Source organism: Camellia sinensis, chromosome 8, assembly GCF_055761805.1.
Source record: "Camellia sinensis isolate YWXY chromosome 8, ASM5576180v1, whole genome shotgun sequence".
Classification (NCBI taxonomy): domain Eukaryota; kingdom Viridiplantae; phylum Streptophyta; class Magnoliopsida; order Ericales; family Theaceae; genus Camellia; species Camellia sinensis.
Genome location: NC_138968.1, coordinates 197,448,826 through 197,465,778, shown reverse-complemented (window position 1 = coordinate 197,465,778; position 16,953 = coordinate 197,448,826). Strand labels below are relative to the sequence as shown.

Below are 16,953 nucleotides of genomic sequence, written 5' to 3'. Positions count from 1 at the left end.
GAGCAATTTACCAACACAATCATAAAATATAGCCAATTCATTTGCTCAAGCATATTATTAGAGATAATAGGAGAAAATTATCACATGAACTATAATAACTTACTACCAAAAGCTTTGGCACTAGGACCTTACATTCAAGTCTCCTTCAAGTTAAATCTTAGAGGGTATGTTGAGTTCAAAATACTGACAGAAGAGATATCATCTGGGACATTTTCCAGCACTAACAAACCAGTTAGCATCAAGAAACTCAGAAAGCACCCAAGAAATTGCGTTATATTTTCAATCAAGTCAACAAACACATTGAGCAAAAGTGCATTCAAAAGATAGCATATCTAACAAATTTATTGATAACAATACCACTTGATGTTCAAACTGAAGGTTAATATATAAGTTATTCAGTCACAGAAATGAGATATCAAACGAGTACCCTCAAACATTTAACACTAAACTCTTGATAGTGCTACAAAAGTTTAATATAGAAACTGCACTGGACAAAGAACACTCCTCCTTTGAATTCCCCCACCTACTCCCCGGACAACACCTGCCAACAACTGTGAAAGAAGGTGGCAAATCAGGAGAAGCCCACGTTGTCAAAATGCATAGTCTACTTGGATCTTTGTCTCATCTTTCGGCGCTTCCTCTTCAACCTCCTCATGCGCTTCTTCTTCCACTATAAATAGTAAGTGAGCAATTGTTAATTTCCCATTGAATACAACTAGTAATTTAATGATGAATAAATTAATGCTGCACATAGATACTTCTTGTTCAATTCAAAACAACATTGGCAAGTGCATAGAGGACTCCCACTAATATTACCATTTACACAATAATTTTGACAATCTTTGATTTATGATAGTTCTGTTTATCTTTTATATATTAAGGCCCCGTTTGGGGACTTACTTTTTTAGTCAATTAGCCAAAAAATTATTAAATTAGTCAAAAAGCCAACAACTTATACCAAAAAGTCAAAGATTCTCTTTCCTCTCTACTTTTTGCACATCTTTTCGTAATTAGCCAAAAAGTCATCCCAAACATATAAGTTTTTTTTACCTACATTTTTAGCCAAATAGCCAAAAAGTTACTAAATTAGCCTGTTCCCAAACGAGGCCTAATTCTTATGTCTCGCCAAAGGTTATTTACAGTGAACAAATTGTCACTAATACTCTTAACATAGAGACTAGAAAACAATACGAGACAGCAATTTAATGATCACATTTAATTTCTCTAAACAAACATTTTATTAAAAAAATGAAAAGAAAAAGAGAGAGAGAGAGAAACAAAGATAGTGTTTGATTTAGTTTTTAAATTAGCATTTGGATCAAGAAATCAAAACAACATGTTTTTCTTTTTAAAATTATTTTTTCTATCCTCTCCTTTTTATTTTATTTTATTATATATATATATATATATTAATAAATCAATCAATCAATTTTTCTCTCATTCTCTCACATTCTACAACATCAATCAATCAAATTTTCTCATATTCAACCCTAAATAAATAAAATAAACTACAAATCATCCCAAAATTATTTTCAAAACTCATAACCAAACAAATTTTCAAATTTCAAAACCCATTTCAACAACTTATATTTCAAAATACAACTCAAAATTCTTTTCAAAACATAAACCAAAAGGAGCCAAATATATGCAGAGCAATATTTACATAAACCAGTAAAATGCTACTAAAGCTAAAAATAAATAAATATTTGAAAAAATCGAAGAACAGCTTAATGTTGAATCCAAGTTTCCTTTTCCTATGGTTTCTCGGCTACCAAACAAATCAAGATGTTTATACTCTTGTGATTGATTGCTTTCAATCACCACAATCAATCGAAATAAAAATCAGGACTTGATGGAAAGAACGCAAACCTTAGCCCTCATGGTGACTCAAGAGTCTCTCTTCGTCTCTCTCTGTTTCTCGTCTCCTTTCGCAGAACCCCTCTCCAGGTGACTCGGTTAGATCGATCTTGGTTTGGCACATATCGTAGGACTAGGGTTTCCAATCAGCGTGGGCCTTAAACTCCCAATTGGGCTGAGGCCTTCCGAGTTCAGATTGTGGACCAATTTTTAAGAGTCCAGCTACATACACAATGCCATATTTGATTTCTTTTTCTGAATTTTTTTAAAAAAAATAATATATGCGTTGAAAAAATGTGACCAGAATCTTTTTCAGTTTTTGAAGTCCATTTAACTATTTGACGACGGCATTTTTTCAGAAATTCCTTTGGACCTATTTATGTTTATTTAGTTTATATTATTTTTTATATTTGAATAAATTTGATGAGTGATATAATTATTAAAATACCTTTAGTAATATTTACATATACAATATGAATGTTTCGTAATGTAAATGTTCACACTGTTAATGTGAATATTCAGATTGACATAGTAATATTAATATTATACAATGTGAATCACATTGTATAATATTAATGTTACTATGTCAATGTGAATATTCACATTATATAATATGAATGTTCACATCACCAAATTACTAATCATTTAAAAAAAAATTGTAAGTGTAGAAATATTTATAAAATATTTTAAATATGAGAATTAAGATTTGGTAAATCAAATATTCAAATAATACGGCTTATTAAATTTTTTTTTCTAATAAATCTCCTATCTTACAATGGTACCCAAAAAAAAAAAAAAAAAGAGTATGATTTAATTATTGTAACAAATTAAAATTTTAATTATTATAGACTTCTAATTATAAAAACTCTTGTACATGAGGGCTATAGTTGTAGGGATTAGTAGGTCTACCCACTTGTAAGTTTGCTTATTACGTCCATATCACTTAGGTGACGTTTGGTAACACTTACATTTTCAGTTTTTTGTTTATATTTATAAAAATTTAAAAAATTCAAATAAAAACTTGTTTGGTAAAATTTTTGATTTATAAATCAGTGGTCTCAGTTTATAAATTTGGCCAAAAAATGAAAACACAAAAAATGTGTTTCCATTTTGAGTTTTCAGTTTTTTTTTTTATCACCCAACATTAGCCACCACCCGCCATCATTTTCCATCACCGTCTTCCGCCACCACCACCCACCACCTACCCTCCACCACCGCCTGTCACCACCACTCACCGCCCACCTGCTACCACCAGCCACCACCGGCTACCACCAGCCACCACCCGCCACCACCACCTACCACCCACCACCCATCCACTCATCGCCACCACCCACCCCTCGCCACCACCACCACCACCCACCTGTCATCCACCCGCTACCACCCACCACCCACCACTACCATTCACCGCCCGCCACCACCGCCTGCCACCACCACTCGCCACTTATTTGCCACCACCACTCACCACCCACCTGCCACCACCATTCACCACCTGCCACCACCAGCCACCCACTACCACCAGCCACCTGCCACCCACCCACCACCACCACCACCACCACCATCACCCACCCGGCACACACCACCACTGCCACAACCACCCACTCGCTACCACTTACCACCCGACACCGTCACCCACCCACTTGCCACCACCACCACCACCACCCGGCACCCACCTGCCACCACCCACTCCGCACCACCTACCACCCGCCAGCCACCTGCCACAACCACCCACCACCCACTTCTACCACCTACCACCTGCCAGCCACTTGCCACTACCACCCACTACCCACCACCACCACCTACCTGCCACCACCCGCCATCCACTTGCTACCACCACCCGCCGTCGCCGCCGCCACCACCACCACCACCACCACCACCACCACCACCCACTCGCTACCACCCATCACCCGCCACCGTCACCCACCCACCCACCCATCATCGCCACCCACCCGTCATCCACTACCCACCCGCCATCCGCCACCACCACTACCACCCACTCGCTACCACCCACCACCCGCCACCGTCACCCACCCACCACCACCATCCGCCACCTACCCGTCACCCACCACCACCCGCCATCGGCCACTCACCACCCACCACCCGCCACCGTCACCGAGCCACCCACCACCACCACCACCCACCCGCCACCACCAGCTACCCACCACCCACAGTCACCACTTTCCACCACCGTCTTCCGCCGCCACTTGCCACCACTTGCCATTTCTCATTTTTTTTATATTTTTAAAATTTTTTAAACATTTTGTCAATTACCAAACGCGTTTGTAGTTTATATTTTTCTAAAAATAAACAAAAACCAGTTTATAAAATTTTTATAAATATAAACTGAAAACGTAAACGTTACCAAACACACATTTGAAAAAATGTTTATCAACCCATTCAATATTGGGTCCAGCTTGTCTTAAGTTGAGAAGAAGACTGGACCTGTCTAGTTCGGCTTATGGGGTCTATTTTTTGGGCTCGTTTTGATAATTCGAACCGTTCAATGTGTAGAACTCGTCGAGCACTACATAATTGTAAAAAATCACGTTGATCAGATATCAATAGCTATGTAATCAAATCAGTTTTATATAAAAAAAAATTGACGGTGAAACAATTAACGGTTGATAAAAAAACTATTTTGTTCACATAGCTATCGATATTCAATCAACGTGATTTTTTACAGGCATATAGTACTCGACGAGTTCTACACATTGAACGGTTCAGATTATCAAAACGGGACCCGTGGTGCGCCCACACAGGCCCAACAACACGGTCCAGTTTGATCTTGGACTGGGCCAAAGCCACTGCCTTCAATATTTATCTTAAATTAGACTAGTGTAAGTGATTTGGGATTTGCTTATTTTTTTTATTTATTGGTTTTTTACAAAAAAATATACATTAAAGTAGAGAAACAATGTGATAACTTATAATAAAATTCTCATTTGGCATGGGACTACCAGGTTATAGAAGTCACAAAAATACGATTACAAAGTCAATGTGACAAAGGCCTCGTTTGGCAAGTTAACATTTTAACAAGAAAGTCAAAAAATTACTAAAAAAGTCAAAAACCTATAACCTATATCAAAAAGTCAAAGATTATTTTTTCTCTTTACTTTTTGTACATCTTTTCGTAAAAATTCAAAAAGCCACCCCAAACATACTACTTTTTTTTTTTACCTCATATTTTAGTCAAAAAGTCAAAAACTTACTAATATAGCATGTTCCCAAATAAGGTGAAAATATCACATTCAAATTATAATTATTTTATTTTTTCTCTCATAAAAATAAAAAAAATCAAAAAGCTTAATCCATATAAGGCTTTTTAGCCCCATGCAGCCAAAAAGTTAAAAAATCAACCCATTAAATCAACCCATTTATCAAACGAAGCCAAATAAGCTACTTATTTAGCTTCCCTCTAAATCACTCTTGATTGAGATTGAATTTATCTAAACTACAAAATTACAATTTTAAATAATTTATGAGTAGTTAAGTATGAATTTAGAATATTAAAATCCAACAACTATCATTTATGAGCTATTAACATCAGATTTTCATGTACGGGAGCTAAAACAATATTTGCATTATAGTTCAAAAAATTTAAACCACATGAGAAAATAAAATAATATATACGTTACGAATTCTAAAATAAGCTTTAGATCGAACTAAAATATTATTAGTCAATTAATAGGTGGATCACTAATCAAATTGTTGCTATTTCTTTATACTTGCCAATCTCCACTAATACTGTGTTTTAATGTAGTTATAAATTTAATTTTACCAGTATCAACAACTGGTGGCTGTAGTTTAGTGGTAAGAATTCCACGTTGTGGCCGTGGAGACCTGGGCTCGAATCCCAGCAGCCACACCCAGCGCTTTTTGACTCTTTGATGGGCCTTGCAAGGGTGATATCTAGTTGGGCTACTCTGGCCCAAATCGAGATCCAACCCAACATTTTTTTTGGCAAAACCCTAAAAACCTTCTTTAAATACTTCCTTCTCCGCCCCTCTCTCTCTCTCTCTCTCTCTATCTATCTATATCTCTGATCTGTTTATGGTGTTGAATATGATGATTATTGTTGTCGCCCCAGTCTTACAAGCATCTGTAGACGCTTGATGGTGATCGACACTTGATTATGATCTGATTCTCATTCCATCTTCTCCTTTCAATTTTCCTCAAATCTGGTTTTTCACTTTGCTTTTCTGTGTTTATACTCGTGTATATATAGTATAATTTATCATTAACAATAATAAAAAAGAGAGGTGTGATGATGTTTTAACCCAATCAATTCTGCAAAATATTGGATGATGATTCCTAACATGCACTACCATCTGACCTCTCTTCCTCGATTTTTTTTTTTGTTTTTTGTTTTTTAATTCGATCTTTGCAATCTGTGATGAAAGATGTTAATTGTGCTGATTTTTCAGTGATTAACGCATGAACATATTCATTCACCATCTTTCGGCTGAGATTGCGGAGAACTGATTTAGAATTTTAGTTATTTTTTATGATTTGTTTGTATCTATTGTTGTTTTTCATTGCCCAAGGTATCTAATGCCTAGACTATAATATATCAATGGCTATGCATCTCGTTAAATGGGCAAAAATTGAAAGTGTTTTTCAAAAACAGGACTTGCGACGCAGTTTGCTTTGTGCTTTAGGTATATCAGCTTACTGTTACTTTTACCCTGTTTACACTCTAATGTAATCTGATCTATTAGCCTGTTTGGTAGAGTTGATCTATTAGCCTGTTTGGTAGAGTTGTGGGAAAGTATTTATAGCTTATGTTTAAATAGTTTATAACTTATAACTATAAATATAAGCTGATTTCTGACTTATAAATTAAGCATTTCCTGTCCTACTCAAAAAATAAGTTGATTTTTGACTTTCAAAAAGTTATAACTTATAAGTTATAAGTTAAACTAAACACATCAAAATAGTTTAAATTAAGCTGAAAGTTGAAATAAATAGCTTCTAAGTTGCACCAAACAGGCACATTATCGCTGTGGTTTTTTTTAATATGAAATTGAGTTTTTGTTTTTTGTGTAAATTACATTGACATCCTTGAGGTTTATATTTATTACAGTTTTTTTTTTACCTTTTAGAAATTACGGATATGTTTGGTTTGGTTTTGGGAGAGTAATGTTTAAAAATTGTTTTGGGGAGAGTTTAGAAATTTTTTTGATTTGTTTGGTTATGTATTTCGAAAGTAGTTTTAGAGTTTGGAAATTTAGAATGATTATTTTGTTATAATTGAGTCGATGTGTGTGAGAAAAAAAGTAATTGAGAAGGAAAGAGATTAAGAGAAAAAGTGATTGATTGATAGGTAAGAGAGAGTGATTTGAAAATTGTTTTGAAAAATTTACAAACCAAACAAATGTTTTAAATTTTTTTTTTTTCAAAATCACTCTACAAATTCAAATCAAACATGCTGTAATCTCCCTCTTTGAGGTTTTAAGTTTCATTATAGATTGTCCCATGAGCTTTAAAGTTACATAACAGTCCCCAAAATGTGAGAGGAAAAACTATAATAAAAATAAATCTCAACAGGTGTGAGTCTAGTTTACCTTGTTTTTTTTCCAAATCAATAAAGATTAATATTTTAAAGACCAATATTGTGCCGTTATTAAAGTTTTTACTCAAATTTATACTTAAATCTAAAATTGTCCATTGAAATATTTATATCAAATTAAATATCTAGTAAAATTTTATTCAAGTTTGTGATGACCTTATCATTTAGCAGAAGGAAAATGTTTAGCTTAGCCGAGAACAAAAGTAACATTAAAAATTTAACAGATTGTGATGCCATTCTGCGGGTCTTTGGAAAGGATTTTAAGAGTTGGGATTTTTTCTCCTGAAACACGCAGAGCTTAAGTTACGGCCTTAACATAGGTGCGGTAAAGTTTTCTGTAGATTTGCTTTAGATGCTAAGGGACTTCGTTAGATGCTAAGGGACTTCGCCTTCTCCAGATATGCAGTAGATGCTATCTCTAGATATGCCGTAGATGTTAATGGGGATATTTTTTAGTGATATGTTTGAATAGTTTATCTGTAGATATTGTTTTTTGAATTAGAAAAAAAAAAAACTAGAGTGATTTTGTACCATAGATTGACCCAGAAATTGAGGGTCGAAAACTTAAAATCTGTTCTTAAAAAATGAGCTATTATGATGATGTGTAGTAATAGTTTTAAATATCTGGTAATTTGTTTTGTAATTTTTAAAAATAGTTTTAAATTAAATAAATACAAATAGCGGCAAAATTGATTAGAATGGTCAAATCGAATGATAAGTTGATCAATTAAATTGTTTAAATTAAAATAATAAATAATAAAATATAGCTTAAATCAAATTGTAAGAGTTAAAATTATAGTTTATTCAAAATACAAAATATTTTCTAGATAAATCTAACTCTTATAATTTTATGATAAAAAACCAATGAGAAATTATCAAATTTACCGTGGTGATATTATTAATTTTTGTAGCAAATTAAATTGATTGTAAAAGTAACTGCATATGACAGAGTTCAGATCCTCTGCAATTCTTTTCTGCAATTCTTTCCTGTAGTGCCCCAAAACGACATCGTTTTGGGGCAAAACTTAAAAAAAAAATATATAATCAGCAGTAGCAGATAAACCCTCCATTGTCTTCTCTCTTCTTGTTTACACAGAGATTTTCGTCTTCTTCCTTCCTAATTTCTCTCAGTTCTTTCAATTCTAAACATACATCTTATTGATTTGCAGAGGATCTGGACTCACTACGATAATTATATACAAAATTACAAGATGTATATAAAATTACTATACAAGTTTTTGCAGAGGATCTGGACTCACTATGGTGTATAACTTTCACTACAATATATAATAACTTGATTTCTAGATCTGGACTCACTATGATGTATAATTATACAAAATATAACTTGTATAATTAATTATTATATATTTTTGCAGAGTATCTGGACTGACTATGGTGTATAATTTTCACACATATATCTTTAGATATAATTTTTGTAGTTGATGATGATGCAAATCACAATCCTTCCCTAAAAACTACAAAGCAATTCCACTTCTCTGATTGAACCCACTTCTCTAACTTCTAAACCCACAAAGCAAACCCACATTAAACCATTTTTTAATTGTAGCCACTATATAAAGCAAACTCATCTCTTTTCTATTCTCAACTAAATCTACTTTTGTGATTTCAATTTTTTTTTGGTCAAATCGTTTGTATATTTGTTTGTTTTGATATATATATATATATATATATTCTCTATGTTTGTCTAGATCTAGAAGGAAAAGAAAGAAAGAAAGAAAGAAAGGAAGAGGAAAAGGAAGGAGGGGGAGGTGCGGCTGTGGAGGACCGCCAGAAGAGGAGAACGATTGAGGGAGGGTCGTTGAAGGGATTGGGGGTTGCCGGAGCTGGTGGGGGAGGTGGCCAACAATGGGGCTTTGGTTGTGGATGTGTTTTATCTCCTGATGCTGTTTGTTTTTTTTTTTCAAGTTTTGCCCCAAAACGATGTCGTTTTGGGGCACTGCAGGAAGGGATTGCAGGAAGGGATTGCAGAGGATCCAGACTCGCATATGACATTTATTTAAACGATACTCAAGTTTTGGATTGCAAATTCGGAATAATGTTATATGCATCAATTGATACACTAACTAGTGTATCAATTAATGTGACATAATTGAAGAGGTTTTTAGAATTTATAATGTGATTAATGAGTAGGGTCAATAATAATGTAGTAATATATTAATTGGTGTATATAACACCACCGTCAAATTCGCGACGCTCTTTTTTCAAATTTGAATCAGCTTCTGCATCCTTCGAGCCTTGGTAATTGAATAATTCATTAAAAAAAATTAAATTACTTCTAATTATATTCACTTTGTAAAATATTTTTCAAATTATTCATGTCAATTTTATATGATAAATTAAGCATCTGCATTTTTTACATTAATCCATTTTTTTAATAAATTTTTACACTGGAATCTTGAAAATGAAATTAAACATTGAACTTGAACAAGTGGCATGACATAATACCAAGCCAAACTACCTTAGTCCTTGTTAGGTTGTGTAAAATATCGCTTAATTCGCTAAAATTCCATCGATTTGTATCAATTCGTACAAATCGCTAACTTCGATTTAAACTTTAAAATTTATAAGCCGTTAACCGAATTGTTCTGCTCCGCTATAGTTAATACATATTATTGGCTATATAAATTATAAAAACCAATCACAATTCAACACGTGCATGAAGAGGGCAATTTAGGGAGTTAATACAAGTTGCTAATCAAAATCAGGCACGTGTCAGCCTGTATTGATAATAATGAATCTGCGTAGCACTGGAACAATCAAGGGATATAAGGTGATGTGGCCTAACGGTTACTTACAAAGTTCAAATTCAAAATCAGGAGGGAAGCCTAACTACAAATATGGCGTAGTGGGATTGACTGTGAGAGAGCATGTTCAGCAAGACATTTCGACGGTTAGAAACCCATTTCGACGGTTATCATTGAGAAGAGCAAAGAAGGCCCCAGAATGAAGGAGCCAGACTCAGAGTAAAAAATCAGTTTTATTTACTTTGTTTCCCTTCCAATTTTTACAGTTCTTTACATTTTTGTACTTCAAATTTCTGCACTGTACTTCATTCATAGGAGTAGTTTCAAATAGTTTGTTGCTGTAGACCTCTACGAGACTGGGTCAGATCATTATAAGTTTTTCATTTTACCTATTGAAATTCTGAAATTATTCTTCATTAATTGTTATTTACTAAATTCTCCTAAACAAATCACCAGTAAAAGTCCTCTTCATTAAGGCTGAGAGAACTAAAACACAATCGTCTGATAATTGGTTAACAATTAATCTTCTGTAACGACTGATTGATCCTTGCTGGCACGCTTAAAATTATAATATTAATCTTAGAAAGCCAAAAAAGCCAACATATATTTTTGGCACGCCCAGTGAGACTAATTGAAATGGCTAGACGTAGGAGACAAGGAGAAAATGAACGCTTGGAAGAAGGTGTGGAAGGAGAGGTAGAGGTATCTGATCTAGAGGATAATGTGATAACATATCCTATGGAAGCACCTATCTCATCAGAACCTATGATCGAGCAGACCAATAATTCAGAACATGCACCACATGTTCAAAATATTGGATGAGGCCATGGAATTGGACCATCCACTGTTCCATCAAATCAGCCAATAAATCCATGGAGAGGCCTCGTAGATGCCATGAGACAGTAGTTAATGAATACAATGGAAATATAGGCAATATCCTTTATGGATCGGATGAATTCCCTTCAACCAACACAAGGCATATGGAGGAGAATTCAAATGTTTCTCAGCAAAGATTGGCTAGAGATAAACAACTATAGACACGCCCGAACGTCCCGAGAAAATCCCGTTTTGTTCATTAGGCTCACTACAGTTCGGACTCAAATGTCACGGTTCTTAATTTGATCTTGCAAAGTGCAATGCGAGATTGATAAATCACCAAAGAGTCCAAATTCGGCAAATCGTTTTGAAAAATTGATTTTTAGAAAGAAGTGCCAAACATGGACTGCTTCGCCAGATACAGAGTCGCCACCTAAATATTTTATTTTTGAGAAATTTAGGAAACCTTGACTCGTGCCTAAGGCCACGTGTCCGTTATCACCAAAGTTGCCTCGGCTCGAGAAATTGGGTACGAGAGGGGAAGGTCATGCAATGAGCACCCCCCGCTCGCCCGATCAAAGATCGACCTTTATTAACATGACATCTTGTTTTTGAAAACACATGTGCTCTTATTCCGGTTATTAACCTAGAATTACTATGTGATGTGCACAACATACAAGTATAGACTGGATCGCCTAAGTTGGAACAAAACATCTCATGTTTGTTTTTGAAAGCGGTTTGCTACTCGCAAGTAGGCTAAAATGCGGATTTTGCCACCCACAAGTGGGCATAGAAAACATGGTGATTTGCCACTCTCAAATGGGCTTAAAACTCGCAATCATTGAATTGTTCCAATTCAAGTAATCCAACCTTCACCCACAGGCATTCAGGCAGTTATATTACATAAGCAATTAGCCTCATGGCAAGCATGCTATCATGGCAGTCACTCACACACATGTAAGGATGCTAAAGCATAAACACTCACCGAGTACTCCGAGCCAAAACAAAAGCTATGTTAGAAATCAATTCATGATCTTAGCTATGTCAAGAATGCCTAATGTAACACATCCAAAATGCAACTAAGATAGGCTCGGCTATTCTAAAATGTCATGTGAAATGCAATTTGATACATGTATTCAAACAGGAATTGAAATACAATGCAGTTAGTATGATCGAGCCCGGTGCATGCAAGACAGATGAATGGATGCAAACATGCGAGCATAAGGATGCTAATTGAAACATGCCCTAAAACTAACCATCGTAAGTTGGTAAATATAGGGAAAAAGAAATGGGGGGTTGGAAGACATGCATCACATACACGCACACTTATTTACAACAGTTGTGCCCTCTCGGCGGAGGGTCCGAATGAATAATACAGAACCAACTAGCTAATCTAAGCTAATCTAATTAAACTAGTTATTACACAACAAAATGAATAACGAGCTACGGCTAATTATTACACAACTCTAACCAATTAACAAATTAACTAAGTTAGCAATTGAATAAGCATGTAAACTATATGAAATAGGCTGCCTCAACTCTGCCTTGGATGACGAAAGATGTGTACCCGGTAACCTCGTGCGAAAATCCATCGTGATGCCCCGATTCGCCTCTGTTTGCAACTGGTCTCGGAACATTGTAAAAAGCTCCAGAAGGCTGAAACTCCATCATGGGAATCTGTAGGAGGGATGCCGACCAGTTGTTGGCATTGGAGACCACCTGCTGACCACTTTTTGTGCTGAAAACCAGAAAAAGTGGTCGGCCAGCCACTTTATTTGGTCGGCCAACCAGTTTCTGCTGCCAGACTTCAGTTTGCTGCAACAGAGAGCAAGAAAGGGGCATGGCAAAGTATTTGTAACATATGTATGCACAACCACCCACCCTATCATTACGTAAGCTCAATGGAGTATGGTTCTCGACTCTCGGGCTACCAATCACGCATCTCGATGCATGATGGACGAGGAGCCAAATTGCACAACTCAATATGAAATGAATGTACACACGAACACATAAAGCCTAAAACTCCATCATGTATAGTCAAGAGTGTCGGAGACCGAGAATTGAGGCACGTTTCATCACTTCGAGTATGAAATGTCCCTCGTTTCCCGTATTTGGACTAACTCCTATTCCAAACACAATGCAACAAATGACATGGCATGTCATATACAATGCGGCATAAGCATGCGAACATACAATGCAATGAAACAAGCATGTGAACAAGATATAAGGGACAAGCATGAAAACATGCAATGCAACATGAACAACCTAACAAGGCTAATGGCATGCTCAATGCACATGCGCACATACTCAATGCAAGGCAACACAGGCATGTAATCAATGTGAACAACAACTAGCATACACAATGCAAATGGATATGGCATACACAACGCAATAAACCACATGGCATACACAATGCTCGATGGACTTAAACCGAAATGGACTGACCTCAGTCATGCCCAAATCAGTGGCCATACATGCTAAGATGGAAACTCAAAATGCTATACAAACATGCATGCATGTTGGCCCAAGCTCAAGGCGCAAAAATACAACTCTCCAAAGGCATTGAAAGGATGAAACATGGAGTACAATGACATATGCTCCAGCACTGAAATGACATACAAAATGACTTAGAATTATGCCAACAACCCATGTAATGCATGTTAAAAAGCTCAAGTGCCAAAGCTAGTAAAATGGATTACCCTAGAGGCCTGCAAGATAATGCTCAAATGACCAAACCAACCCCAAACAGACCCTATGCAGGCCAAAACAGTAGCAAAAATGAGTTGGGATGATGGCTTGAAAGGCATGAAAATGAGGCTCATGCAATGGCTCGCAAATGGGGCACAAAAGCACAACCCTCAAGAGCACTTAAAGAGTGGAAAATATGGAAGTGTAACAGCCCTACATGCTCTAAAATATCATTCTCAATGATGCCAAAACATGAAAATACCTCAAGTTAAGCATGCAAGAGACCTCAAAACTCAAAGCTAGTCAAGGCTATTACACTACAAGCATGCATGACAAGCCTCAATTGACCAAGAAGCCTCAAAAAAGAGCTAAGATAGCCCAAAATAAGAACAAAATCATGCTAGAACATAGCCAAAATATGCTAGAATAATGAGCTAGAACATCATGCATATAAAGCTAGTTAACAAGATTTACACTACAAGCATATGGAGCATGCAAGAGGCTACCAAACCGGCCAAAAAAATATTCATGGCATGTCAAATGATGGCCAAAAATCTACTGAAATGGAGCCAATACATGCTAGAAAGACATGCTACTTTGATGAGTCACAAACGGGAATACACTACACATACAACAAGAAAACACAAGGTGGCCAAACCAGCCATAGACAGAGCTAAGGATGGCCCTAAAAGTCATGAAAAATTGCCTGAACCATGCCTTGAAAGTATGAAGGTGCATGCTCCTTTGATAGGCCAAAAATGCAAGCAAACAAAACAAGAAGAGATGGGATCACCCCCCCTCTGATTTGAGGCCTCAAAATGACATGCCTACCACTGAAAATCCACTGGATTTCAGTGGCTAGAAGGCCAAGCAAGGACTAGCTCAAAGGCCTTAAACCATGGCACAAGACAAGGCCAAACAAGACATGTAAGAGGGTAGAAGACCCTCAACACCCAAGAGGCCTTAAACAAACACCAAAAAAACTTAAATACAAAACTTTTTTCAGTTGAAAGCAAGGCCTAAATAAGCATGCAAATGAGACCAGGAGAGCAACCAAAATTAAGCTTAAAAGGGAGAAAAGAGGTTACCCTTGAAGCACTGCAAAACCAGTAGATTTCTTGAGCCAAAACAACCTCTTGAGCTCCCTCAAGACCCTCCAGCAACTCAGCAACAAGGTAAGAGAGGTTGTGTGCACAAGTGTGAAGTAAAGCACCAATATAAAGAGAGAAAGAGAGGGATATAGAGAGAGTGTAAGCCTATCTCCTCAGCCTAAAATTAGAACCCTTGCAATGGAGAGAGGGCCCCTCTCTTATAGAAAAACCAAGGTTAAAGCTTCTTGGAGAAGCTAAAACTTGGATGCCATCCCTCCATACACGTGTATAGAGGATACAGTCTGTGCCCTCCAGCTGGCACAGCTGGCATCCACACAGTTTGCCAAAACAGGGGGAGAGGTGCCGATCACTTAAAGTGGTCAGCCTGCTACTTGCACTGGTCGGTTGACCACTTCAAGTGGTCTCTCAGAAAAAAAGTGGTTGGCAGGGGAAATGGTGGTCTCCACACTGAAAGCAAGCCAATGGTGGGGGGAAGACCAGAAAAGGTGGCCTAAAGACCAAGAAAACTAGTTTCCCGACCAGAAAATCGGCTGGCAGGAAGGAAAGTGGTCTCTAAGGGGAAAAACTGGTCTCCCATCCTCGTACCACCTTCCAAGCAAGGAAAACAAGGTTTGTACCAAAAACAAACCAACACGGATGCAAAATAAGAGTTCGGGAGGCAAAATGCGCAGCCGAGAGCCTCGAAACCCAGCTGTTGAGCACCAAAAGTGGTACACGACTACAAAAAGCGGTCTCTCGGACCACAGTGTCCCTCTAGGGAGAGGAAGCAAGGTGTGGTTCAAAAACCAGGCCAAACAGAGAACGTTAAGCGGTCCCGAGACAAGGCACACGACCGAAGGCTCAAAAAATTGAAAACTAGTCTCCAAGCGAGAAAAGTGGTCTACGACTGCAAAAAGTGGTCTACAACCACAAAATGATGGTCTACAAGACCTCTCCCTCCCTCCAGGGGAGAGAAAACAAGGTTCGGTCCACAAACCGAGCCAAAACACAAAGAGTTTAGAGGCCTAGAGGCAAGGCTCTCAGCCAAAAACTCCGAAAACTCGAAACGAGCTCAAACATGCACGATCACCTAGCGCTCAATCGATGATGTCTGAGTCTTAAGGTCGGTAAAAAATGGGGTGTCTACAGTTGCCCCTCTTTGACAAAACTCGGAAGTCAAGAAGTGACGTGAGTGAATGTCAAAGCCCAAAGACGACCCATTTTTGACAAGGCCGAAGACTTAGACAAACAGTCAAGATAATAAAGAGATGTGCCCGCAGGCAGGGGCAAAATGCAGAGGACATGCACGATGCCGAACATAACTTATGCTCATGCAAAGAGAGCTGTAATGAAGCATTCATGCACAATAAATGCGACAGTTTTAACCAAACGAATACAAATCAAACTACATTTCATGCAGAAAGAATGTGAGAGAATTATACAATTCTCGTTATGTCTCACGCGGAGAATACAATACCTGTCATGACCCGAACCCGCCCCTATGGGTTAAGGACACAACCGGCCAGTAATCCTGAGATTACCTAAGGCCTCAACTAAAACAAACGTAACTCAACAGAGTAAAGGGGCCAAACGGAAGCACAAATTTAAAACTTTGTCCACAGAGCCGTGCTTATATGCACATCAAAATAAACCACTTACATATACGTTAATAACCCACATCAAAAGTACAATGCCATAAAATTCTTTACAGATAGGATCACTCAAACTGAGTCAACCCATAACAGAATATATACAAATATACCCAAGCCCTCGCCAACATGACAAAATACAATATATATAACAAAATGGCAAGAATGGGTCTCATGCGTGAGACACAACGGCTGACTCTCCAAAAACCTTTGTTGTTCCTGACAGACTTCACTGGGGCTGGGTTTAGGTTCCCCTTGGCTCACCTACAAACACATGAATGAGCGTGAGTGATAGCCCAGTGAATAATATCAAATACAGAAGTTACATAACAATATGTAGAACAACATGCTCCAAACGGCCTTGGGCCCAATTCATACTTCTATTTAACAGATATATATAACTATGCGAAATTCAATCAAGTAACTGTGGTTCTAAACATTCTGGCCTTTGGCCCATTCAGGTTTCCATTCATGGCAAAACGGCATTCGGCCCATTCACTTATGTCGAAACGGCCTTCGGC

At 37.3% G+C, this 16,953-nt stretch overlaps 1 long non-coding RNA gene and 4 other non-coding genes across 5 annotated transcripts; 4 read left to right on the top strand and 1 right to left on the bottom strand.

The window, feature by feature from the left end:
• Window positions 1–311: 311 nt before the first annotated feature.
• Window positions 312–2,159, bottom strand: LOC114311020 (uncharacterized). The gene is made up of 2 exons (XR_003646358.2): window positions 1,870–2,159; window positions 312–670 (listed from the first exon to the last, which is right to left on the bottom strand). It is a non-coding gene; the product is annotated as an uncharacterized LOC114311020 (long non-coding RNA).
• Window positions 2,160–5,647: 3,488 nt separating this feature from the next.
• Window positions 5,648–5,719, top strand: TRNAH-GUG (transfer RNA histidin (anticodon GUG)). The gene has a single exon. It is a non-coding gene; the product is annotated as a tRNA-His (tRNA).
• A 193-nt stretch (window positions 5,720–5,912) lies between these two features.
• Window positions 5,913–5,998, top strand: LOC114311027 (small nucleolar RNA U31b). Its single transcript, XR_003646362.1, has one exon. It is a non-coding gene; the product is annotated as a small nucleolar RNA U31b (small nucleolar RNA).
• A 110-nt stretch (window positions 5,999–6,108) lies between these two features.
• On the top strand, window positions 6,109–6,192 carry LOC114311026 (small nucleolar RNA Z195/SNORD33/SNORD32 family). Its single transcript, XR_003646361.1, has one exon. It is a non-coding gene; the product is annotated as a small nucleolar RNA Z195/SNORD33/SNORD32 family (small nucleolar RNA).
• A 44-nt stretch (window positions 6,193–6,236) lies between these two features.
• LOC145798439 (small nucleolar RNA Z196/R39/R59 family) lies at window positions 6,237–6,327 on the top strand. The gene has a single exon (XR_014339296.1). It is a non-coding gene; the product is annotated as a small nucleolar RNA Z196/R39/R59 family (small nucleolar RNA).
• Window positions 6,328–16,953: the final 10,626 nt, after the last annotated feature.